At 37.9% G+C, this 25,688-nt stretch overlaps 1 long non-coding RNA gene across 3 annotated transcripts in view; it reads right to left on the bottom strand.

Moving 5' to 3' along the window:
- The window catches only part of LOC147375934 (uncharacterized), a 96,505-nt gene that overhangs the window by 30,061 nt on the left and 40,756 nt on the right, over nucleotides 1-25,688 (bottom strand). The window contains exon 2 of one of the 3 annotated variants that reach the window (XR_015161634.1): nucleotides 10,603-10,702. The exons of the other annotated variants lie outside the window; for them this stretch is intronic. This is a non-coding gene — a long non-coding RNA (uncharacterized LOC147375934). The remainder of the gene's footprint in view (nucleotides 1-10,602; nucleotides 10,703-25,688) is intronic. 3 annotated transcript variants of the gene reach the window in all.

Below are 25,688 nucleotides of genomic sequence, written 5' to 3'. Positions count from 1 at the left end.
CTCTTAAGAATCCTTTGGACTGCAAGGAGATCCAACCAGTCCATCCTAAAGGAGATGAGTCCTGGTTGTTCCTTGGAAGGACTGATGCTGACACTGAAACTCCAATACTTCGGCCACCTCATGTGAAGAGTTGACTCAATGGAAAAGACCCTGATGCTGGGAGGGATTGGGGGCAGGAGGAGAAGGGGATGACAGAGGATGAGATGGCTGGATGGCATCACAGACGCTATGCACATGAGTTTGGGTGAACTCCCAGAGTTGGTGATGGACAGGGATGCCTAGCGTGTTGTGATTCATGGGGTTGCAAAGAGTCTGACACAACTGAGTGACTGAACTGAACTCTCTGACATTATACCATTTTTATCTTTCTTCTATTTGGGATGATTTTTTTCTATTATTTCTCTGTATACTGTACTACACCATTTCTCTTTCTGTTTCCTACAGTTTATATTTTATTATTTCCCACTGCTACCTACAAAAAGAATTCCTAAATTTTATTCCCTGGAATTATTTTTCACCGAGATAACCTTTATTACCATTGTTGTTATTATTATTTGTTAATGATGATGATGATGGTAGCAAATATCTCTCTACTATAAGAAAATAAACTCATACATTCTAGGATTTCATACTTCTTCTTGCCATAGTACATTACTCACAGAAATAGTAGATAATAAGAAAATTATACGATACATGTTGTTTTGTAAGTTTTTCCTTCTATATTTAGAATACAAATGGACTTCAGTACATTTTTTACTTTTGTGTTCTCACAAATTTATCTTAACTGTGTTGCATAGTAAAAATTAAATAATATCTGATTAATTTTACTAATTTTATAATCAGAGATGTTTGGATTACATCACTGATTGATGAACATGAGTTTGAGCAAGCTCCAGGAGTTTGTGATGGATAAGGAAGCCTGGCATGCTGCAGTCCATGGGATCACAAAGAGTAAGAAATGACTGAGTGTCTGAACTGAATTCTACTAAAATTCTGGCGACATTCTCAGGAGTGTAAGTAACTAGACATTATAAATAGATAAAAATAAGGTTACTACTAGTAAAATGACATGTTTAAGGACAGTATTTGGATCCTGGAGCTTAAGGCCAATTTTTACTGTCTTGGTGGGCAACTAAAACCCAAGGTTTGGTAGGAGTTGCCTATCCCTTAATTCTTAGTCCCTATTTCTTAGTTTGAAAAGGCTAGAGACCAGTGAGAGATGAGTAATTTTTCACAGGATGAAAAATCCAAGTCCTTAGGAAGACCATTTATACTAACCAAACTCGAGGGTTTGTGGCAGGGTTGGGGGAGCACAGGGGTAAGTTCCAGCTTGTTCTTTTTAGGGGTATACTTGGGAAAGGAGAAGAACTGCTTCTGGTTTAAATATAAAATATCCTTCACATGGTGTAGCCCAGCTCACTGAGGCTAAGGATTTATTTCAAAAGACTTCAAATAATAGAAAAATCAATAATAATAGCATATGTTTGCAAGGGCTTTTCTCCTGGTTATTTATGGACTGGGAAGGAGCTTAATGGCTGTGGTTAACAGAGGTGTCTGATTAAGAATGAGTGGTGACTCAGATGGTAAAGAATCTTCCTGCAATGTGAGAGATCTGGGTTCAATCCCTGGGTTGGCAAGATCCCCTAGAAAAGGAACTGACAACCCACTCCAGTATTCCTGCCTAGGAAATTCTCATGGACAGAGGAGCCTGGTGGGCTACAGTTCAAGGGGTCCCAAAGAGTTGGACACAACTGAGCAACTAAAATGCACACACACAGACATATTCACAGTCTGTCTTTTCTTCCCCTGAGACATGTCCTGTGGGCCTGCATTCTGTAGAAGCAGGGAAGTAGAGCAGAATATTACAGAATTTGGCATAGGATTCCAAGCTACTTGAGGCAGCAGTACAGGACCTGGAAACAATGAGAAATTCACCTTTTTCATTGTCAGAAATATTCTAATATTCCTTACAAGAAAGAAACAATCTTGCTTCATCAGGATAGATCACTGGCCTGAAATTAGGAAGAGAAAACTAGTCCATTGACAATCAGAGATTGAATTTAAGCCACTGATCAACTGAATTCTGATTATTTGACAAGCTAGTAGAGCACTACTGCACATATCTCATAAACTGGATAAACATTCATTCTATGATTGCTACAAAGTGTACAGGATTGTACAATCCTCATTTTATATGTTTTGTAGTACAGGAGAAGGCAATGGCACCCCACTCCAGTACTCTTGCCTGGAAAATCCCATGGACGGAGGAGCCTGGTAGGCTTCAGTCCATGGGGTCGCTAGGAGTCGGACACGACTGAGGGACTTCACTTTCACTTTTCACTTTCATGCATTGGAGGAGGAAATGGCAACCCACTCCAGTGTTCTTGCCTGGAGAATCCCAGGGACGGCAGGGCCTGGTGGGCTGCCGTCTATGGGGTTGAACAGAGTCAGACACAACTGAAGCGACTTAGCAGCAGTAGCAGCAGCAGTACAGGTATATGAATTTGATTCTTTGTAGTAGAACAGCTTCCTAACCACCAAGCCTTAGAATATACTGTAGAAAAATAGTTGTTTTAGAATACCTGAGCACCTGTTAATGTATTTACTGCAAGTGTTGGAGGGATGAGACATGTATATAAGATGATTTCAAAAATAAGATAACTTGAAGATTATTGAACATAGCAATGGAACAAACAACTCAATGTGGTAACTATTAATATCAAAATTTATAGAAATTAATTACTACAGACTATCAAAGAAGGGAAGGGATATTGCACCATGTGTGAGGAGAGGTATCTAAGTTGGCTCCTGAAATGTGGTTCAGATTTACACTGGTTAAAAGGAGAATGGAGATGACATACGGGACAATTATTAAATGAACACAACTAAAAAGTATGCTCAGAGGTGTGGTTTAAACATATTAACCTAAATGGATAACATACTTTAGGGTCTAAGGGCTCTGAAAGATTATTTAGTCTCCATTTTTGAAAGCCTTGAATGTCAGGCTAAGAATGAAATTTATCCTGTAGGCATAGGAAATAACAATACGTTTGAGCAGGGTCATGACATAATAGAAGGTGCATTTTAGTTCATACTGACATATCAGAAGTTTGGAAAATCAATTAAAAGATGGTAAGAGAATGGTTCTTGAAGAAGAATGGCTTTAAAGAAGAATGAAAGTTATCCTGGAAAGGAATTAGCCTGTACAGAAAAAATAAAATGTTAAAAAATAAATAAATAAAACCTGCCAAATAAGCATTCACGCATACAACAATAACATAGTAAAGTGGAAGGTAAAGAATGAGGAAGTGATCTGAAAATTATAATTGATACAACTTGATCACTCATTTAACATTTTAGAAAAAGGATAAAAATTAAATGTTGTATCATTTCAATCCAGAAATACATACTTTTTTTAAAATTTTATTTTACTTAACTTTACAATATTGTATTGGTTTTGCCATATATCAAAATGAATCTGCCACAGTTATACATGTGTTCCCCATCCTGAACCCTCCTCCCTCCTCCCTCCCCGTACCATTCTTCTGGGTCATTCCAGTGCACCAGCCCCAAACATCCAGTATTACGCATCGAACCTGGACCGGCGACTCGTTTCATATATGATATTATACATATTTCAATGCCATTCTTCCAAATCATCCCACCCTCTCCCTCACCCTCTCCCTCTCCCACAGAGTCCAAAATGCTGTCTCGTATACAGGGTTATTGTTACCATCTTTCTAAATTCCATATATATGCGTTAGTATACTGTATTGGTGTTTTTCTTTCTGGCTTACTTCACTCTGTATAATAGGCTCCAGTTTCATCCACCTCATTAGAACTTATTCAAATGTTTTCTTTTTAATGGCTGAGTATATTGTGTATATGTACCACAGCTTTCTTATCCATTTATCTTCTGATGGACATCTAGGTTGCTTCCATGTCCTGGCTATTATAAACAGTGCTGTGATGAACATTGGGGTACACGTGTCTCTTTCAATTCTGGTTTCCTCAGTGTGTATGCCCAGCAGTGGGATTGCTGGATCATAAGGCAGTTCTATTTCCAGTTTTTTAAGGAATCTCCACACTGTTCTCCATAATGGCTGTACTAGTTTGCATTCCCACCAACAGTGTAAGCGGGTTCCCTTTTCTCCACATCTTCTCCAGCATTTATTGCTTGTAGACTTTTGGATCGCATTACTTTTTAAAATTAAAAACACACTATGGCAAAACCAATACAATATTGTAAAGTTAAAAAAATAAATAAATAAATAACACACTATGATTTTAGTAACAAGCTTTATTATCTCCCAGTTTAAATTCTATCTATATCTGGCAAAAATACAAAGACAGCTCTGAATACCCCTTACCTGTGATGGGGCCCACCTTGCTTCTATGTTTGATATGCATAGAGATTTCTTTTCAATAGTTTGTGTGGTTTCAAGAAAGTAAACATCATAATCTTATGTTGAGGAAAGAAAAATTATGTTTTCATTATTAAGAAAATACATTCCTTAAGGAGGTGAAGACTATTTTATTGAGAAAACACTATATATATATATATATATATTTTTTTTTTTTTTTTAATTTGAGGTAAAATGTTACTAAAGAATGTACCTCAAAGTGAAACTGTTATTTGCTCAGTCATCTCTGATTCTTTGCAACTCCATGGCCTGGAGCCCACCAGGTTCCTCTGTCCATGGAATTCTCCAGGAAAGAATACTGGAGTTGGTTGTCATTCCCTTCTCCAGAGGATCTTCCCAACCTAGGGATCAAACCCTGTTCTCCTGCAATGGAGGAGGAATCTTTACTGTCTTAGCCACAGGTGGGGAAAAACTCTTTGGGTTACAGATTTCTTTTTCTATTGAGGTCTCCCTAGGATTGTCAGAAGACATGTAAAGTATGTTGCCCAGCTTTATTTACTGTATGGCCCACATGGACAAAAAATCAATTTGCACTAAAAACTATAAGCTGCTCCGCATTCTCAGGACATTTTCAATGTGTAAGTCACATTTCTCTCTCTTGATTACAAGCTAAATCTTTCCCAGTACCATTGTCAAAACTGTCTTGTCATGATACCCACAATACACAGGAGATTCCAAGATTGCTAAATTGTATCAGAACATACCTGTAAGTAGTACACTAGTAGGGAAGCCCAAAATGTATAATAAAGCCGCCAATAGTTGATGTCATGCATAATTCAGGAATGCCTTCCCTTTCTACAAACACTTTCCCTTCAGTTGAGCCCTGTGATTGTTTCATCCTCCATTTGTGCTGTGCAGCTGTCATTAGTTGGGTATCTGCTGCTGCTGCTGCTAAGTCACTTCAGTCGTGTCCGACTCTGTGTGCTCCATAGACAGAAGCCCACCAGGCTCCTCCATCCCTGGGATTCTCCAGGCAAGAACACTGGAGTGGGCTGCCATTTCCTTCTCCAATGTAGGAAAGTGAAAGTGAAGTCGCTCAGTCATGCCCTCTTTGCTAAAATATGTCATACTTGGTAAACATATTAATCCCCTAAATCAACTCTCAAAATATGTCCATAAAGTCATTTTGCATGATGTTTATGATTTGGTTCAAAATGTCAATTCAAACACACATTTATTTCTTCTGCTTTTGAAAGTTCACACTGAAATAATAGAAGGAATAAAAGATAAAAGAAGCTTGTAATTCATTTTAAACAAATAAAACTAAACAGTATGTGGTGAGATCCACAGGTTAGAGGCTTATGTATTGGACTTTTCTTTTTTTAAGATAAAGGCAAATCAAACTTCAGATGAAGATCATAAGTTCAGTATTTTTTGTATATGAGGAAAATAACTCATAAGTGAGTTGGTAGCTCCTCAGCAGAACAACAAATAATCTATTTATCTGTGAGGCTAAGATTACAGTGAAGGAAACCTGTAGTACAATTTGCGGAAATAAGGCAAACTCTCAGTTATGTGACACTTTTTTGAAGACTTCCAGTATCTAATACATAGACACACCAGGGCCTGGGATCAAGTCATTTAAACTCAATGTCCATTCAGAATGTATAAAATATAGAGTACAGCACATTATTCCCACTGAAATCTCCATGGGAGGACAGTCATGCCAGCTAGAGAAGTGGAGGTCATAGTTCAACTAATTTCTAATTGTCACAACAAATATGGAAAAGGAAATCTTTAAGATGGTAGTAAATACTTCTATTTTCCCTGGCATTATATCATTTCTCATTTGCCACAGGTTATTGGAATCACTTATCAAATACAGAACATCCTGAGATGGCTACGAGCGTAAATTTTGATCCAGCGAATAGGCAGATAATTCAACCCTCCAAGTGAATTTAGGAGTACAGAATGCCAGCACACTTCATGGTAAATTTAGTTTGAGCATCTTAAAGAGAAAGAATTGTGTGTCATCTGATCTTTGATGGAACTCCTGTTAAAGAATTAAGAGTGCATGTGTGACAAAAAATACTTTTCAGGAGGTGTAAAATTATCTCTATCTACCTAATCTTCACATCTATTGAACTTTCAATATAGAAAATAAAACTAAAATACAAGTATTCATTGTTTTTGCTTTGTTGGACACCAAAGCAAGGTATATGGGGGCCTACATTAAACACAAGCATTATAGACTAAACTGTATCGCTCCAAGATTCATATGTTGAAGTTCTTACCCACAGTATGACTATGTTTGGAGATAAGGCCAAATAAAAGGATATAATAAGAGTTTCCTTGGAAGGAAAGTTATGACCAACCTGGAAATCATATTAAAAAGCAGAGACATTACTTTCCCAACAAAGGTCCATCTAGTCAAGGCTATGATTTTCCCAGTAGTCATGTATGGATGTGAGAGTCAGACTATAAAGAAACCTGAGCACAGAAGAATTGATGCTTTTAAACTGTAGTGTTGGAGAAGACTCTTGAGAGTCCCTTGGACTGCAAGGAGATCCAACCAGTCCATCCTAAAGGAAATAAGTCCTGGATATTCATTGGAAGGTCTGATGCTGAAACTACAATACTTTGGCCACCTGATATACTTTTCATGGAACTAAGATACATATAATTTGTGAGACACTTATTAAGAATATACAAAATTATATATATGAAATTAGGTACAAAAGTAAATTACTTAGAATAAGATAAAACCAGAAATTATAAACATTAAAAGCTAACAAGTACAATGATCATAACCAAGTATAGAAAAAAAATAATTTTTAAGAAAATTTAAGCACTTAATACATGTAAATATTGTCTTTCTTGTGACATTAACTTTGTAATATTTCTATAGACATAACAGACAAAGAGAAATTTCTAGAATGGCTCTTTGAATACTTTTTTGGTAGCTATATGCATGCAGCATAATTTCACATAAAGATATAGCCACTGTATTATTGCTATAGTTTTGTGCTCCCACAAACAGGAGTTCTGAAATTCTTTTAAATTCTTTTTTGAACAAATTCCATTAAAAAAGAATTTATGTATATATACATGATATCTATATATAAATGTGATATATATGTAAAGAATGTGATATATATATAAAGTGATATAAGATATATATATATATATATAGAAAGTGAAAGTGAAGTTGCTCAGTCGTGTCTGACTCTTTGTGACCCATGGACTGTAGCCCACCAAGCTCCTCCATCCATGGGATTCTTCAGGCAAGAATACTGGAGTGGGTTGCCATTTCCTTCTCCATATGATATATATATATATATCATATATATATATATATAAAGAATGTGTCATAAAATTTTGTGCAAGGTTTTACTGTATCATTAAATTTTTTCATTCTTGCTCTTCTACTTCTAAAATAATATTAAGAGCATTAACATACTATCTGGCAGAAATATTATGGTAATTTATGGCACAAATCAGCAGCAGAGAGGTATTGTTTACCATCCTCGGCTACACTGAATATCATCATACTCTTTAGTCTTCAAGATAATTTTTTTAATTGCAAGTGTTAAATTATGTGATATATATATAATGTGTGTGTGTTAGTCACTCAGTTGTGTCTGACTCTTTGCAATCCCATGGACTACAGCTTCCAGGTTCCTCTGTCTATGGAATTCTCCAGGCTAGAATATACTAGAGTGGGTAGCCATTTCCTCCTCTAGGGGATCTTCCCAATACAAGGATCAAACCTGGGTTTCCTGCATTGCAGGCAGATTCTTTAGAATCTTAGCCACCAGGGAACCCCTAAAAATGTATATATGTGTATATAATCTAACATATACAAACATGCACACATAGCATTTATAACTTTAAAAGTTGTATTATCAAGTATATTTCTGACAGGAGAGAACTTTTTTTGTTTACAATTGATGAGAAACAAATCCCAATTATACTTTTACACACAACGAGTGAACGACTTCTGGGCCTCTACGTTTCAACAACTGTTTTAGCTTTTTACTGATATTTTTGAAATCATAGTACTTATTCATACCCTGATATAAATACTGACACTGCTCTTTCATGGTGTGGTGATAGGACTATTCTTATAAGCCATTGCTAAACTACAAGAGTTAGTAGTAATTTAACTTGGAAATGAAATGTCCAAGGAAAGGAGTAGTGGCTGAGCTTTGCTGGAGCAGCCGTGAAGAGAATCCCATGTCCAAGGTAAGAGAAACCCAGGTAAGACTGTAGGCACTGAGAGAGGGCATCAGAGGGCAGACAGATGGAAACCGCAATCACAGACAACTAGCCAACCTGATCACATGGACCACAGCTTTGTCTAACTCAGTGAAACTAAGCCATGCTGTGTGAGCCATCCAAGATGGATGGATTATGGTGGAGCAGTCTGACAGAATGTGATCCACTGGAGAAGGGAATGGCAAACCACTTCAGTATTCCTGTCGTGAGAACCCCACAAATAGCATGAAAAGGCAAAAAGATAGGACACTGAAAGATGAACTCCCCAGGTCAGTAGGTACCCAATATGCTACTGGAGATCAGTGGGGAAATAACTCCAGAAAGAATGAAGAGACGGAGCCAAAGCAAAAACAAATCCAGTTGTGGATGGAACTGGTGATAGAAGCAAGGTTCAATGCTGTAAAGAGCAATAATGCATAGGAACCTTGAATGTTAGGTCCATGAATCAAGGCAAAATGGAAGTGGTGAAACAGGAGAGGGCAGAGTGAATATCAACATTCAAGGAATCAGCGAACTAAGGTGGACTGGAATAGGTGGATTTAACTCAGATGCCCATTGTATCTACTACTGTGGGCAGCAATCCCTTAGAAGAAATGGAGTAGCCATCATGGTCAACAAAAGAGTCCAAAATGCAGTACTTGGATACAATCTCAAAAATGACAGAATGATCTCTGTTCATTTCCAAGGCAAGCCATTCAATACCAGGGTAATCCAAGCCTATGCCCCAACCAGTAACGCTGAAGAAGCAGAAGTTGAACAGTTCTATGAAGACTTACAAGACTTTCTAGAACTAACACCCAAAAAAGATGTCCTTTTCATTTAGGGGACTAGAATGCAAAAGTAGGAAGTCAAGAAACACCTGGAGTAACAGGCAAATTTGGCCTTGGAGTACAGAATGAAGCAGGGCAAAGGCTAATAGAGTTCTGCCAAGAGAATGCACTGGTCATAGTAAACACCCTTTTCCAACAACACAAGAGAAGACTCTACATATGGACATCACCAGATGGTCAAAACCTAAATCAGATTGATTATATTCTTTGCAGCCAAAGATGGAGAAACTATACAGTCAGCAAAAACAAGACTGGAAGTGGACTGTGGCTCAGATAATGAACTCCTTATTGCCAAATTCAGACTGAAATTGAAGAAAGTGGAGAAAACCACACCATTCAGGTATGACCTAAATCAAATCCCTTATGATTATACAGTGGAAGTGAGAAACAGATTTAAGGGACTAGATCTGACAGAGTGCTTGATGAACTATGGATGGAAGTTAATGACATTATACAGCAGACAGGAATCAAGACCATCCCCCAAAAAAAGAAATGCAAAAAAGCAAAATGGCTGTCTGGGGAGGCCTTACAAATAGCTGTGAAAAGAAGGGAAGCAAAAAGCAAAGGAGAAAAGGAAAAATATCCCGATTTGAATGCAGAGTTCAAAAGAATAGCAAGGGGAGATAAGCAAACTTTCCTCGGTGATAAATGCAAAGAAATAGAGGAAAATAATAGAATGGGAAAGAGGCAATGGCACCCCACTACAGTACTCTTGCCTGGAAAATCCCATGGATAGAGGAGCCTGGTAGGCTGCAGTCCATGGGGTCGCAAAGAGTCGGACAGGACTGAGCGGTTTCACTTTCATGCATTGGAGAAGGAAATGGCAACCCACTCCAGTACTCTTGCCTGGAGAATCCCAGGGACGGGGGAGCCTGGTGGGTTGCCGTCTAGGGGTAGCACAGAGTCAGACACGACTGAAGTGACTTAGCAGCAGCAGCAGCAGAGATATCTTCAAGATATTTAGATATACCAAGGGAACATTTCATGCAAAGATGGGCTCAATGAAAGATGGAAATGGTAGGGACCTAACAGAAGCAGAGGATATTAAGAAGAGGTGACAAAAATACACAGAAGAATTATACACAACAGATCTTCCCAACACAGATAATCACGATGGTGTTATCACTCACCTAGAGCCAGACATCCTGGAGTGTGAAGTCAAGTGGGCCTTGGGAAGCTATGAACAAAGCTAGTAGAGGCGATGGAATCCCAGTTGAGCTATTTCAAATCCTGGAAGATGATGCCGTGAAAGGGGTTCACTCAATATGCCAACAAATTTGAAAAACTCAGCAGTGGCCACAGGACTGGAAAAGGTCAGTTTTAATTCCAATCCCAAAGAAAGGCATTGCAAAGAATGCTCAAACTACTACACAATTGCACTCATCTCACACGCTGATAAAGTAATGCACAAAATTCTCCAAGCCAGGCCTCGGCAACACATGAACCGTGAACTAGCAGATGTTCAAGCTGGTTTTAGAAAAGGCAGAGGAACCAGAGATCAAATTGCCAACATCACTGGATCATCGAAAAAGCAGGAGAGTTCCAGAAGAACATCTATTTCTGCTTTATTGACTATGCTAAAGCCTTTGATTGTGTGGATCACAATAAACTGTGGAAAATTCTGAAAGAGATGGTAAATACCTGACCACCTGACCTGCCTCCTGAGAAACCTATATGCAGGTCAGGAAGCAATAGTTAGAAATGGACATGGAACAACAGACTGGTTCCAAATAGGAAAAGGAATATGTCAAGGCTGTATATTGTCATCATGCTTATTTAATTTATATGCAGAGTACATCATGAGAAATGCTGGACTGGAGGAAGCACAAACTGGAATCAAGATTGCCAGGAGAAATATCAATAACCTCAGATATGCAGATGATACCTCCCTCATGGCAGAAAGTGAAGAAGAACTAAAGACCCTCTTGATGAAAGTGGAAGAAGAGAGTGAAAAAGTTGGCTTAAAGTTCAACATTCAGAAAACGAAGATCATGGCATCAGGTCCCATCACTTCATGTCAAATAGATGGGGAAAAAGAGGAAACAGTGGCTGACTTTATCTTTCTGGGCTCCAAGATCAGTGCAGATGGTGATTGCGGACATGAAATTAAAAGATGCTTACTCCTTGGAAGGAAAGTTATGACCAAACAGACAGCAAATTAAAAAGCTGAGACATTACTTTGTCAACAAAGGTCCATCTATTCAAGGCTATGGTTTTTCCAGTGGTCATGTATGGATGTGAGAGTTGGACTATAAAGAAAGCTGAGTGCTGAATAATTGATGTTTTTGAACTTTGACATTGTAGAATACTCTTGAGAGTCTCTTGGACAGCAAGGAGATCCAACCAGTCCATCCTAAAGGAGATCAGTCCAGGGTATTAATTGGTAGGACTGATTTTGAAGCTGAAGCTCCAATACTTTGGCCACCTGATGTGAAGAGCTGACTTACTTGAAAAGACCCTGATGCTAGGAAAGATTGAGGGCAGGAGGAGAAGGGAATGACAGAGGATAAGATGGTTGGATGGCATCACTGACTCAATGGACATGAGTTTAGGTAGACCCCGAGAGTTGATGATGGACAGGGAGGCCTGGCATGTTGAAGTTCAAGGGGTGGCAAAGGGTCGGACACGACTGAGTGACTGAACTTAACTGAATTCAGCTTTTCCATAGATAGATCTCTATGTTCAGGAGGGGAAAGAAGGGACTACAGAGAGGGGCAACAGTATTAAAATGTATATTAAATGTATTTATTTGGAAAAAAATTAAAAATATTTGACAAAGAGAATGTAATGTAAACTCCTCTCCCAAAGTCTTACAATTGGTACAAATACAGGCTTCTGAAACTTATTTGCCTCCTGGTAAATTTACCTCTGTGTATAGTTATTCTTTCTGCTTAAAATAATCAGTGGTTTTACCTTCATGAAAATGAACCCTGATTCTAAGAGACACAGGTTTACTATATATATCTTGTTCAGTTGCTAAGTCATGTCAGACTCTTTGTGACTCCATGAACTGCAGCATGCCAGGCTTTGCTTCATCACTATCTCTCAGAGTTTGCTCAAACTAATATCCAACTAAATATTGGTGATGCCATCCAACCACCTCATCATCTGTTGCCCTTTTCTCCTCCTGCCCTCAATCTTTCCCAGGATCAGGGTCTTTTCCAATGAGTTGGCTGTTCGCATCAGGTGGCCAAAGTATTGGAGCTTCAGCATCAGTCTTTCCAATGAATATTCAAGGTTGATTTCCTTTAGGATTGACTGGTTTGATCTCCTTGCTGTCAAGGGACTCTCAAGAGTCTTCTCCAACACCACAATTCAAAAGCATCAATTCTTCTGCAATCAGCCTTCTTTATGGTCCAACTTTCACATCTTCACAGGACTACTGGAAAAACCACAGCTTTGACTATAAAATTGTCAGTAAAGTGATGTCTTTGCTTTGAATATGCTGTCTAGGTTTGTCACTTCCTTCCAAGAAGCAACTGTCTTCTAATTTCATGGCTGTAGGAATTTTGGAGCCCAAGAAAAGAAAATCTGTCACTGCTTCCACTTTTTCCTGGGACAGGATGCCATGATTTTAGTTTATTTTTAACGGTGAGTTTTTAGCCACTCTCCTTCACCTCAAGAAGCTTTTTATTTCCTTTTGTTTCTGCCATTAAAGTGGCATCATCTGCATATCTGAGGTTGCTGAGGTTTCTCCCAGCAATTCTGATTCCAGCTTGTAACTCATCCAGCCTGGCATTTCGCATGATGTACTCCACATCTGATGTAGTCATTTTGAGGGGAGATGAGATGGGGCCTGTGTCCTGAGGAAATGCATATACTGGCTCATGGAACCAGTGAAGAGATACTAAGGGAAGATGCTTCCCAGGTGGTGCTGGTGGTAAAGAACCCGCTTGCCAATGCAGGAGACATGGGTTTGATCCCTGGGTGGGGAAAATCCCCTGAGGGTGGCACGGCAACCCACTGCAGTATTCTTGCCTGGAGAATCCACATGGGCAGAGGAACCTGGTGGGCCACAGTCCATAGGGCCACAAAGAGGTGGACATGACTGAAGCGACTTAGCACAGCACAGCACTCCAAATATACATTAGGTAAACAGGGTGACAATATACAGCCTTGTCTTACTCTTCCTAAATTGAACCAGTTGTTTCAGTAAGGTTCTAACTGTTGCTTCTTTACCTGCATACAGGTTTCTCAGGAGACAGGTAAGATGGGTCTGGTATTCTCATCTCTTGAAGAATTTTCCACAGTTTGTTGTGATCAGCAGAGTCAAAAGCTTTTGCACAGTCAATGAAAGAGAAGTAGATATTTTCTGGAATTCTCTTGCTTTCTCCATGATCTAATGAATGTTGGTAATTTGATCTCTGGTTCCTCTGCCTTACACTGGTTCCTGTAGGTCTTACACTTCAATAATATTAATTTTTAAAACACCTATGGCTATCTCAATTAAAATAAAAGCATACTCCTTTTTCTTTTCTTTTCTTTTTTAATAGGAGGATGATTGCTTTATAATATTGTGTTGGTTTCTGCCATACATCAACATGAATCAGCACAGGTACACATATGTCCCCTCCCTCCTGAATCCCCCTCCCATCTCCCACCCTACCCCACCCCTCTAAGTTGTCACAGAGCCCTGGGTTGAGCTCCCTATGTCACACAGTAAATTCCCACTTGCTATCTGTTTTACATATGGTATTATATATGTTTCCATACTCTTCTCTCAATTCATCCCACCTTCTCTTTCCTCCACTGAGTCCCTAAGTCTTTTCTCTATGTCTAAAAGCAATCTTTTCAGCATGGTTTAGAATGCTCTGTCAGATGTGTCCTATTCTTTTCCAAACTTGTGTTTGGAAACATGCTCACTATATACTACTAACATTGATCTTCCTTCTCTTGCTCAAATTTGGCAAACCAATTCCCACCCAAAGAGCTATTATTCCTGAGAACCACAGTCATATTTTTCCAGTAGAGTAGTTACCAACCACTTGTGGCAATTTGATTTTAAATTAATTTAAAAAATTAAAATTCATTTTCTCAGCCAAATTGCCATATTGCTAATGCCAATTGTTACACATGACTAATGGCTTCCATTTTCGACAGCACATTTTGAACATTTTCATCCTTGCCAAATCCCACTGGACAGTGTTGTCCTCAAATGTTCTGCCAGATATTTTCATGCTGATTCACTGTAATTACTTCCCCTTAAGTATTCTAGTTGCTGTACTTATTGCCGGCATTCCTTCCAGCAACTAGTTTTCAAATAACATTTTTCCCTCTTTGCCGTATTACTACCTGAATATTTATTTCCATATATGATTATTTGTATATTAATTTGTTGCTTTTTATTTTGATTAGTGGATATGCAGGTTTCTACATGATAAATATATTTCCAGCATATTCATGATTATTGCCTGGTACATATCATATGTACAAAATTATTTGTGGATAACTAAAATAATGAAAGAAAAATGAACCAATTTATTATCTTGTTACTTATAAACAGGAGATAATGCTTTCAGACAAAAAGAACATGGCAGCTTATAAAGTTGAGGTAGTGAAGCACATATCTGGTACTTTAGAAAACTGAACCAGCCTAAAGAATTTGTTAAATAGCTTAAGATGTAAATTATGAATTCAAACTCAAATTTGAGGCCCTGAGAAAATATATTTTTAAAAAACAGCAAAATAATCATTATTAACTATATTCATCCCCAAATTACTTTTGTTTCATTAATTTTATCTGACAAAATTTTTTCAAGGCCTATGATAAATGTACTCACTGTTTGGTAATCGTCAGCAAACTTTTTATGTATTGATTCAATACACAAAATTAAATGCAATCGTCTCTTGTTCTATTACTAAGTAATACACACTTAAATATTATTAGGATAAATTATATTTTTTGTTGTTGTTCAGTCACTCAGTTGTGAGTGACTCTTTGATACCCCATGAACTGCAGCATGCCAGGCCTTGCTGTCCTTCACTATCTCATGGGGCTTGCTCAAACTCACATCCATTGAGTCAGTGATGCCATCCAACCATCTAATCCTCTGTTGCCCTCTTCTCCTCCTGCCCTCAATCTTTCCCAGCATCGGGGTTTCTTCCAGTGAGTTGCCTTTTTGCAACAGGTGACTAAAATATTGGAGCTCCAGCTTCAGCATCAGTCCTTCTAATAAATATTCAGGGTTGATTTTCTTTAAGATTGATTGTTTTGATCTCCTTGCTGTTGAAGGGACTCTCAAGAGTCTTCTCCAACATCACAGCTCAAAAGCCTCAATTCTTAAGCACTCAGGCTTCTTTATGGGTCCAACTCTCACATCCATACATGGGCTTCCCTAATGGCTCAGACAGTATAGAATCTGCCTACAATGCAGGAGACCCTGGTTCAATATATGGGTAGGGAAGATTCCCTGGAGAAGGTAATAACCAGCCACTGCAATATATTTGAGTGGAGAATGCCATGGACAAAGAAGCCTGGTGGGCAGCAGTTCATGGCACTGCAAAGAGTCAGACACAATTGGGCAGTTATCTTCATTAGCTCATTTAAAAGAAAAAGAAATTGTCCCCAGTTTTCATTAAACGTTCATTTTAGTATGAGATGATACTTATTTAGTCCTTGCTATAAAAGAGACACTGTGACTAGTCAATTGTTTATGCACCTTACTATTTTTTCCTGTGTCCCTTTCTACACGTGCTACATAATGGTATGTTACTATCTTTCAAAGCCACCACCAAATACTACCTCCTCAATGAAACAATACAGGCAGAATGGACTTTTTCCTTCATCAGCACATACAGAAAAAAAAATGTTATCCCTGAATTTATGCTCTTAATATTTACTTATTTAATGGTAAATATTACTCTAGATTGTAAGAAATTTAACAGTAATGAATATGTCCTATGAATCTATTTATTTTTCATGATCTGCACATAGTAATAAGTCTGTAATAACTTTAGCTATATCCAATGCTAGTGCATTCAGTAGAGTTCAGTCTCTCAGTCGTGTCTGACTCTTTGCAACCCCATGAATCGCAGCATGCCAGGCCTCCCTGTCCATCACCAACTCCCGGAGTTCACCCAAACTCATGTGCATCGAGTCAATGATGCCATCCAGCGATCTCATCCTCTGTCGTCCCCTTCTCCTCCTGCCCCCAATCCCTCCCAGCATCAGGGTCTTTTTCAATGAATGAATGCTTTGCATGAGTTGGCCAAAGTATTGGAGTTTCAGCCTCAGCATCAGTCCTTCCAATGAACACCCAGGACTGATCTCCTGTATAATGCACTGGTTGGATATCCTTGCAGTCCAAGGAACTCTCAAGAGTCTTCTCCAACACCACAGTTCAAAAGCATCAATTCTTCGGTACTCAGCTTTCTTCACAGTCCAACACTCACATCCATACATGACCACAGGAAGAACTATAGCCTTGACTAGACGGACCTCTGTGGCAAAGTAATATCTCTGCTTTTTAATATGCTATCTAGGTTGGTCAAAACTTTCCTTCCAAGGAGTAAATGTCTTTTAATTTCATGGCTGCAGTCACCATCTGCACTGATCTTGGAGCCCCCAAAAATAGTCTGACACTGTTTCACCATTGATTTCCCAGGAAGTGATGGGACCAGATGCCATGTCTGAATGTTGAGCTGTAACCCAACATTTTCACTCTCCTTTTTCACTTTCATCAAGAGGCTTTTTAGTTCCTCTTCACTTTCTGCCATAATGGTGGTGTTATCTGCATATCTGAGGTTATTGAGATGTCTCCCGGCAATCCTGATGGCAGCTTGTGCTTCTTCCAGCCCAGCGATTCTCATGATGTATTCTGCATATAAGTTAAATAAGCAGGGTGACAATATACGGCCTTGATTTACTCCTTTTCCTATTTGGAACCAGTCTGTAGTTCCATGTACAGTTCTAACGGTTGCTTCCTGACCTGCATACAGGTTTCTCAAGAGGCAGATCAGGTGGTCTGGTATTCCCATTTCTTTCAGAATTTTCCAGAGTTTATTGTGATCCACACAGTCAAAGGCTTTGGCATAGTCAGTAAAACAGAAATAGATGTTATTTCTGGAATTCTCTTGCTTTTTCCAGGATCCAGTGGATGTTAGCAATTTGATCTCTGATTCCTCTGCGTTTTGTAAGACCAGCTTGAACATCTGGAATTTCACTGTTCACATATTGCAGAAACCTCGGGTGGAGAATTTTGAGCATTACTTTATTAGCGTGTGAGATGAGTGCAATTGGGCAGTAGTTTGAGCATTCTTTGTCATTGCCTTTCTTTGGAATTGGAATGAAAACTGACCTTTTCCAGTCCTGTGGCCACTGCTGAGTTTTCCAAATTTGCTGGCATATTGAGTGCATTACTGCTGTAGCAAATAGGTGTACACAGAGTTTTAAGACAAAAAACAATAAGGAAGCCAGCTTAACATCTAATAAACACTTTACTACATGATGTATTTAATTATATATTTAATATCTATTTCATATGAAAGCTCTCATTATGTTCATTAATAAAATTTTCTTTTCTTCAGAAACGTCTTCAGATATTGTATTTCTTTGATAAATTTTAAGCAAAGAGAATTATTTATATATTTCCTAATTATAGAAACTTAATACCATGAAATGTATTAATTTGTCATTGAAAGACAGAATAAAATTTCATCCTATCAGCTCTCTTATTTATGGGAAATGCTATTAAATAAAAATTTAGGATACAATATCCATAAGGATATTAAGTACATAGACACTCTCACCTTGCCAAGTTATTGCATGAGAAACTTAATTATGAAAATAACAATGTTCATGTCATCCACGGGTAAGAGAATATAAGAATTCCAAATATTGCTATTTTTATGATTTTCCAAATATAAGCCTTATTTTAGTTTTAGGGATCGGAGTAACAGGCAAATTTGGCCTTGGAATATGGAATGAAGCAGGGCAAAGACTAATAGAGTTTTGCCAAGAAAATGCACTGGTCATAACAAACAGCCTTTCCAACAACACAAGAGAAGACTCTATATATGGACATCACCAGATGGTCAACACCAAATTCAGATTGATTATATTATTTGCAGCCAAAGATGGAGAAGCTCTATACAGTCAACAAAAACAAGACCAGGAGCTGACTGTGGCTCAGATCATGAACTCCTTATTGCCAAATTAAATTGAACAAAGTAGGGAAAACCACTAGACCATTCAAGTATGACCTAAATCAAATCCCTTATGATTATACAGTGGAAGTGAGAAATAGATTTAAGGGCCTAGATCTGATAGATAAAATGCCTGATGATTTATGGAATGAGGTTCATGACATTGTACAGGAGACAGGGATCAAGACCATCCCCATGGAAAAGAAAAGCAAAAAAGCAAAATGGCTGTCTGGGGAGGCCTTATGAATAGCTGTGAAAATAAGAGAAGCGAAAAGCAAAGGAGAAAAGGAACAATATAAGCATCTGAATGCAGAGTTCCAAAGAATGGCAAGAATAGATAAGAGAGCCTTTTTCAGCGATCAATGCAAAGAAATAGAGGAAAACAACAGAATGGGAAAGACTAGAGATCTCTTCAAGAGAAGTAGAGATACCAAGGGAACATTTCATGCAAAGATGGGCTCAATAAAGGACAGAAATGGTATGGACCTAACAGAAGCAGAAGATATTAAGAAGAGATGACAAGAATACACAGAAGAACTGTACAAAAAAGATCTTCATGACCCAGACAATCACGATGGTGTGATCACTGACCTAGAGCCAGACATCCTGGAATGTGAAGTCAAGAGGGCCTTAGAAAGCATCACTACGAACAAAGCCAGTGGAGGTGATGGAATTCTAGTTGAGCTATTTCAAATCCTGAAAGATGTTGCTATGAAAGTGCTGCACTCAATATGCCAGCAAATTTAGAAAACTCAGCAGTGGCCACAGGACTGGAAAAGGTCAGTTTTCATTCCAATTCCAAAGAAAGGCAATGACAAAGAATGCACAAAACCACACAATTGCACTCATCTCACATGCTAGTAAAATAATGATCAAAATTCTCCAAGCCAGGCTTCAGCAATATGTGAACCGTGAACTTCCAGATGTTCAAGCTAGTTTTCAAAAAGGCAGAGGAACCAGAGATCAAATTGCCAACATCTGCTGGATCCTGGAAAAAGCAAGAGAATTCCAGAAATAACATCTATTTCTGCTTTATTGACTATGCCAAAGCCTTTGACTGTGTGGATCACAATAAACTGTGGAAAATTCTGAAAGAGATGGGAATACCAGGCCACCTGATCTGCCTCTTAAGAAATGTGTATGCAGGTCAGGAAGAAACAGTTAGAACTGGACATGGAACAACAGACTGGTTCCAAATAGGAAAAGGAGTACGTCAAGGCTGTATATTGTCACCCTGCTTATTTAACTTCTATGCAGAATACATCATGAGAAACGCTGGGCTGGAAGAAGCACAAGCTGCCATCAAGATTGCTGGGAGAAATATCAATAACCTCAGATATGCAGATGACACCACCATTATGGCAGAAAGTGAAGAGGAACTAAAAAGCCTCTTGATGAAAGTGAAAGTGGAGAGTGAAAAAGTTGGCTTAAAGCTCAACGAAGATCATGGAATCCAGTCCCACCACTTCATGGGAAATAGATGGGGAAACAGTGGAAACAGTGTCAGACTTTATTTATTCGGGCTCCAAAATCACTACAGATGGTGATTGCAGCCATAAAATTAAAAGACGCTTAGTCCTTGGAAGGACAGTTATGACCTAGATAGCATATTCAAAAGCAGAGACATTACTTTGCCAACAAAGGTTCGTCTAGTCAAGGTTATGGTTTTTCCTGTGGTCATGTGTGGATGTGAGAGTTGGATTGTGAAGAAGGCTGAGCACCGAAGAATTGATGCTTCTGAACTGTGGTGCTGGAAAAGACTCTGGAGAGTCCCTTGGGCTGCAAGGAGATCCAACCAGTCCATTCTGAAGGAGATCAGCTCTGGGATTTCTTTGGAAGGAATGATGCTAAAGCTGAAACTCCAGTACTTTGGCCACCTCATGCGACAAATTGACTCATTTGAAAAGACTCTGATGCTGGGAGGGATTGAGGGCAGGAGGAGAAGGGGATGACAGAGGATAAGATGGCTGGATGGCATCACTGACTCCATGGATGTGAGTCTGGGTGAACTCTAGGAGTTGGTGATGGACAGGGAGGCCTGGCGTGCTGCGATTCATGGAGTCGCAAAGTGTCAGACACGACTAAGCGACTAAACTGAACTGAACTGAATGACATTTAAAATTTTTTAATTAATAGAGACCTGAATTCCAATGTAGAATTTATAATAAAAATCAAATCAATATTTTTAAAACAAAAAATCAAATATATCCTATTATAAACATCAAATTTTATCATTTAGACTATGATACTGATAGCATAAAAGAAAAAATCATCAAAAATTTAGGAGTTATTTTCATTTTTACATAATATTTGTTTGTGGTAGGCATGTGTTATAAAAGGAAGTTGTTACTGTCCTCAAAGTTTCAGCCAATGTAACTGGAGATACAATTTTATCATGCTTTTTTTCCTCTGATAACACAGAGGAAACATGTTTTTTTTCCTCTGATAACACAGAGGAAACATGCTTTTTTTCCTCTCTACCACAACTACTTGCTTGTATTTCCCAAGTCAATTATTTGCTTGGCACATCATACATTTACTTTCAAATCCCTCAGCATGCATTTCTTCTAGGGTACCTGACACTGGTAATCCAGTACTGAAAGCTTTCTTCATCACTGGCTGAATGAGATGGATAAGGGGAGAGGAGTTGAAGTAAGACTAATCCTAAACTCATTCATCTTCCCACCTTACAAGATAGTTTTTTTCTCATGGTGCTTTAATAAATGTGATTTTAATAGGGGTATTCTGTCCAAACAGAGATAAAGAATATGCTATTGTTTTTAGTCTGGTTTAGATAAGTACAGTAATTATCAAAATTATAAAGTGATTAGATAATAAAAATTGATTTACAAGCCACAAATCTTCTATTTTTATAATATCTAACAGTAAGTCCACAATTAAGTGTTCAATGAAAGGAAAAAAAAAATAAAGTGGAAATTTAGGAAGAAAAAAAAGAAAGTATGTCATATATTTAAGCTAATTTCATGAAATATTTTGTTAATTCCATATGAAAATAATCATTGCTAATTTCTTCATAATAATTGTTAAGTACCAAATGTGTATAAGAAGTACTGTAATTGTGATTAGTCGTCACTCTCACACAAATCTTTGCTTGTCTATTTGTAGTCAGGGTGGTAAAGATAGCAAAGCAATGTAAACTCTGGATATTTTTCATAGATGGCAAGTAAAATACATCTCTGCTCAACTGCTAAGTCGCTTCAGTTGTGTCCGACTCTGTGCGACCCCATAGACGGCAGCCCACCAGGCTTCCCCGCCCTTGGGATTCTCCAGGCAAGAACACTGGAGTGGGTTGCCATTTCCTCCTCCAATGCATGAAAGTGAAAAGTGAAAGTGAAGTTGCTCAGTTGTGTCTGACTCTTAGCGACCCCATGGACTGCAGCCTACCAGGCTCCTCCATCCATGGGATTTTCGAGGCAAGAGTACTGGAGTGGCTTGCCATTGCCTTCTCCACTAACATCCAAATTGTGTTTTTAAGTTTGAACAAATATTTTCAGTCATCCAAATATTATCCTTCGTACAGGAAATGTCATGTGACTCAGACTTAATAACATGTTACTACTGCATGCTTATTCACTGTTAGACACTAAAGAGTTAAGAAGACCTAATTAAAATACCTCTCAGTGTGGTATCTTCTGAAGTACTTTATGTAGGTCATAAACTTTGCACTTAACCCATAATTTAAAATCTATATGTCATGCAATTGTGTTTGCCAAAACACCAAGCCAATTCATGGCAAGAAAATTTTAGATGGACACTAAGCTGTTTTTGGTTTTTGCTTATATTTTTTGCTATTATAAACAATGTGATAAACATTCTTATGCATGTTTGCTATATCACATAACCAATAATTTCTATAAACATAAACCAAAGAGTGACATTCAATGTAAATTATATACATGTTCAACTTTATGAGGTCAAATTGTTTTCCTAAGTGTCTACACCAATTTATACTTCTATCAATGATGTAGTATACAAAATTCATGGGGATCTATAATTTCACCAACATTTAGCTTCACAAATGTATTCACTTTTTGTCAGCTGAAAAAGATTAAAATTATATCTCATTTTACAATATTGTTCTGGTTACTAGTGAGGATAAACATTTATATATTTAATCAACAAATTTTTCTACTTCATGAAATGACTGTCCCCAAGTTTTGCTCATTTTACTGTTGTATTTTTAAATTTTTATTGATACAATTTTTTATATTTTTGATGTCAATTCATTGTCAATTTATGGTGATTTTGAAGCACACTATTTCTTAAATACTTCAACTTTTAATTATTTTTTTAAAAAATTCAATAATAAGAAAACTGAAAATGTGTCCAATACAGGGGAGTAGGAAAACCCTGAGTTTACCTTTTTCTGTGGGCACATCACAATTACAGCTATTTCCAGAGTGCATATCTATGATAATGACCTAAAAACTAGCTGAAAAGATTCTCCACAGCTAAAGATATAAAGAAGGAACCACAATATATGATTAAAAGGGGCAGAGATGTGGTATAGTCAAGACCATATCTTCAAACTGGCAACTCACAAACAAAGGATAATCACAATTGCAGTGGTTCTTCCCAAAGAGTGAGAGATCCAAGCCCCACATTTTGCTTCTAACCCCAGGGTCCTGGACTAGAAAGCTGAGCCCTCAGAACATCTTGCCCTGAAGGCCAGTGGGGCTTTCATATGAGAGAGCTAGAGTGCTGTGCTAAACAGCAACTCCACTCTTAAAGGGCATATGCAAAATCTCCCATCCTCTGATCCTAGCACAGAGGTAGTCATTTGAAAGGAGTCTGGGTCAGAAACACCTGCTCATCTTGGAGAGTCTCCTGGAGAAGCAGAAGGCAATCAGTGCTCCTCCTGGGGACACAGACATTTATGGCAGCAATTTTGGTAGGCTCATTCTACTACAAGGACACTGGTGCTAGAAAGCACCATTTTGGAGTCCTCCCTCTAGCCTATTAGTGTCAGTAACTTAACCCATCCACTAGCAGGCTAGCAGGAGCCCCAAGATGACCAAAACTGCAGCCAGCTGTTTGAGGATCAGTTCTTGCCCATCAGAGGACTGGCAGTCACTACTTGAGGCAGGGCCTGGCAACCAACTGGGCCAGAGGGCAACCAGCATACAACTGTGCCCATTGTAGTCAGCCCTGTCACAACAGAAGGGTCCATGCAGCCTACCTGGGGGCACACTAGAGCATATATCTATGGTGAATAGATGAGAGTGTGTTGCTGGGTCTCATTGTGCATCTCCTACATAAAACCACTCCTCCAAAATTGGGAAATGTAACTTATTACCTTATACATAAAAATGAACAAAGACTGAGGTAAAAGAAGAATATGTTCCACATTAAGAGATAAGACAATACCCTAGAAGAAAAAACAATTTGAAATAGAGATAAGCAATCCACCTGATAAACAGTTCAAGGAAATGATTAAAAAAGATGCTCAATGAACCCAGGAGAAGAATATATGAACATAACAAGATGTTTAATAAAGAAGAAGAAAATATAGAAGATTGCTTTTTGGGGAGTCAAATTGCTTGTTATGTCCAACTCTTTGCAACCCCATGAACTGCAGCCCTCCAGGCTCCTCTGTCCATTGGATACTCCAGGCAAGAATACTGGGATGGGTTGCTATTCCCTTCTCCAAGGGATCTCCCTGACCCAGGGATTGAATCAAGGTCTCCTGCACTGCAGATGGATTCTTCACCACTAGCTCAACCAAGATCCAAACAGAGCTAAAGAATACTTTAACTGAAATTTTAAAATATGCTAGAAGGAATCAACAGTAGATTAGAAGACAAAGATGAACAGATCAGTGATATAGAAGACAAAGTAGTGGAAATTATCTAAACTGAACTGAAAAAAAAAAAAAACTTAAAAAAAAATCATGGTTTTAAAGACCTCTGGACAACATTAAACATACTAACATTAGCATTACAGGAGTCCTGAAGGACAAAGAGAGAGAGAGAACACTTATTTGAAGGAACAAAAGCTAAAAAAATTCCTAACCTTGGGAAGTGCCTCCAAGCCCAGGAGGCACTTAGAGAACCAAAAAAGATGAAACCAAAAATCTCCACATCAAACACATAATAATTAAAATTGCAAAAATTAAAGATAGAGACTCTTAAAGCAGTGGGAGAAAAGCAACTAGTAACATATATGGAAATTCCCAAAAGACTATCAGCCAACTTTTCAGCATAAACTCCATGAAAATGATAAAAGGGAAAAACCCACAAATAAAAATATACAACCCAGAAAGGCTATAGAGTATTATGAATTCAGAATTCAATTCAGAATTCATTGAGAATGGAAGGAGAAATACTTTTATAGACAAGTAAAAGCTAAGAGTTCAGCACCATTAAACCAACTTTACAAGAAATGTTATATGGCTTCTTTAAGAAGAAAAAAAAAAATACTACAACTAGATAAACAAAATTATTAAAGAAAAAAGTCTCACTGTTAAAGACAAAATACAGTAGAACAACTATTTATAAAGCCAATAGTAATACAAATATTTACAAAGACAAAAGTAGTAATACCATCTTTATTTACAATAAGTAGTAAATGGACACACAGAAAATGTAAAATATAATGCCAAAACATTACATATATGGGCAAAGTAAAATTTAAGATTATCTATCTATCCATATATCATGGTAACAACAAACCAAAAATATATGGTAGATACAGAGGAAAGAGTAAAGAATCCAAACACCACTAAGAATAACTATCAAAACACAATGGAAGACAGCAAAAAAAAAAAAAACACAACAGAAAACTATAAAACCAGTCACAAAACAATTAACAAAAGTACAGTACCTATCAATAATTACTTTAAGTGCAAATGGATGAAATTCTCCAATCAGAAGACAAAGTGGTTGATTGGATTAAAAAAACAAGACACATAAACATGCTTTCTACAAGACATTCACTTTGGATCTAAAGATACACATATTGAAACTAGGGAATGGGAAACATTATCCAAGATGGAAATGAAAGAAAACTAGGGTAGTAATAGTTAAGAGACAAAATAGACTCTAGAACAATA

This window comes from Bos grunniens, chromosome 3, assembly GCF_055505025.1.
Source record: "Bos grunniens cultivar Pamir isolate PY7600 chromosome 3, Bosgru_T2T1.0, whole genome shotgun sequence".
NCBI classification, from domain to species: domain Eukaryota; kingdom Metazoa; phylum Chordata; class Mammalia; order Artiodactyla; family Bovidae; genus Bos; species Bos grunniens.
Note: the sequence above shows the minus strand (reverse complement) of the source record. Positions and strands in the feature narration are given on the sequence as shown.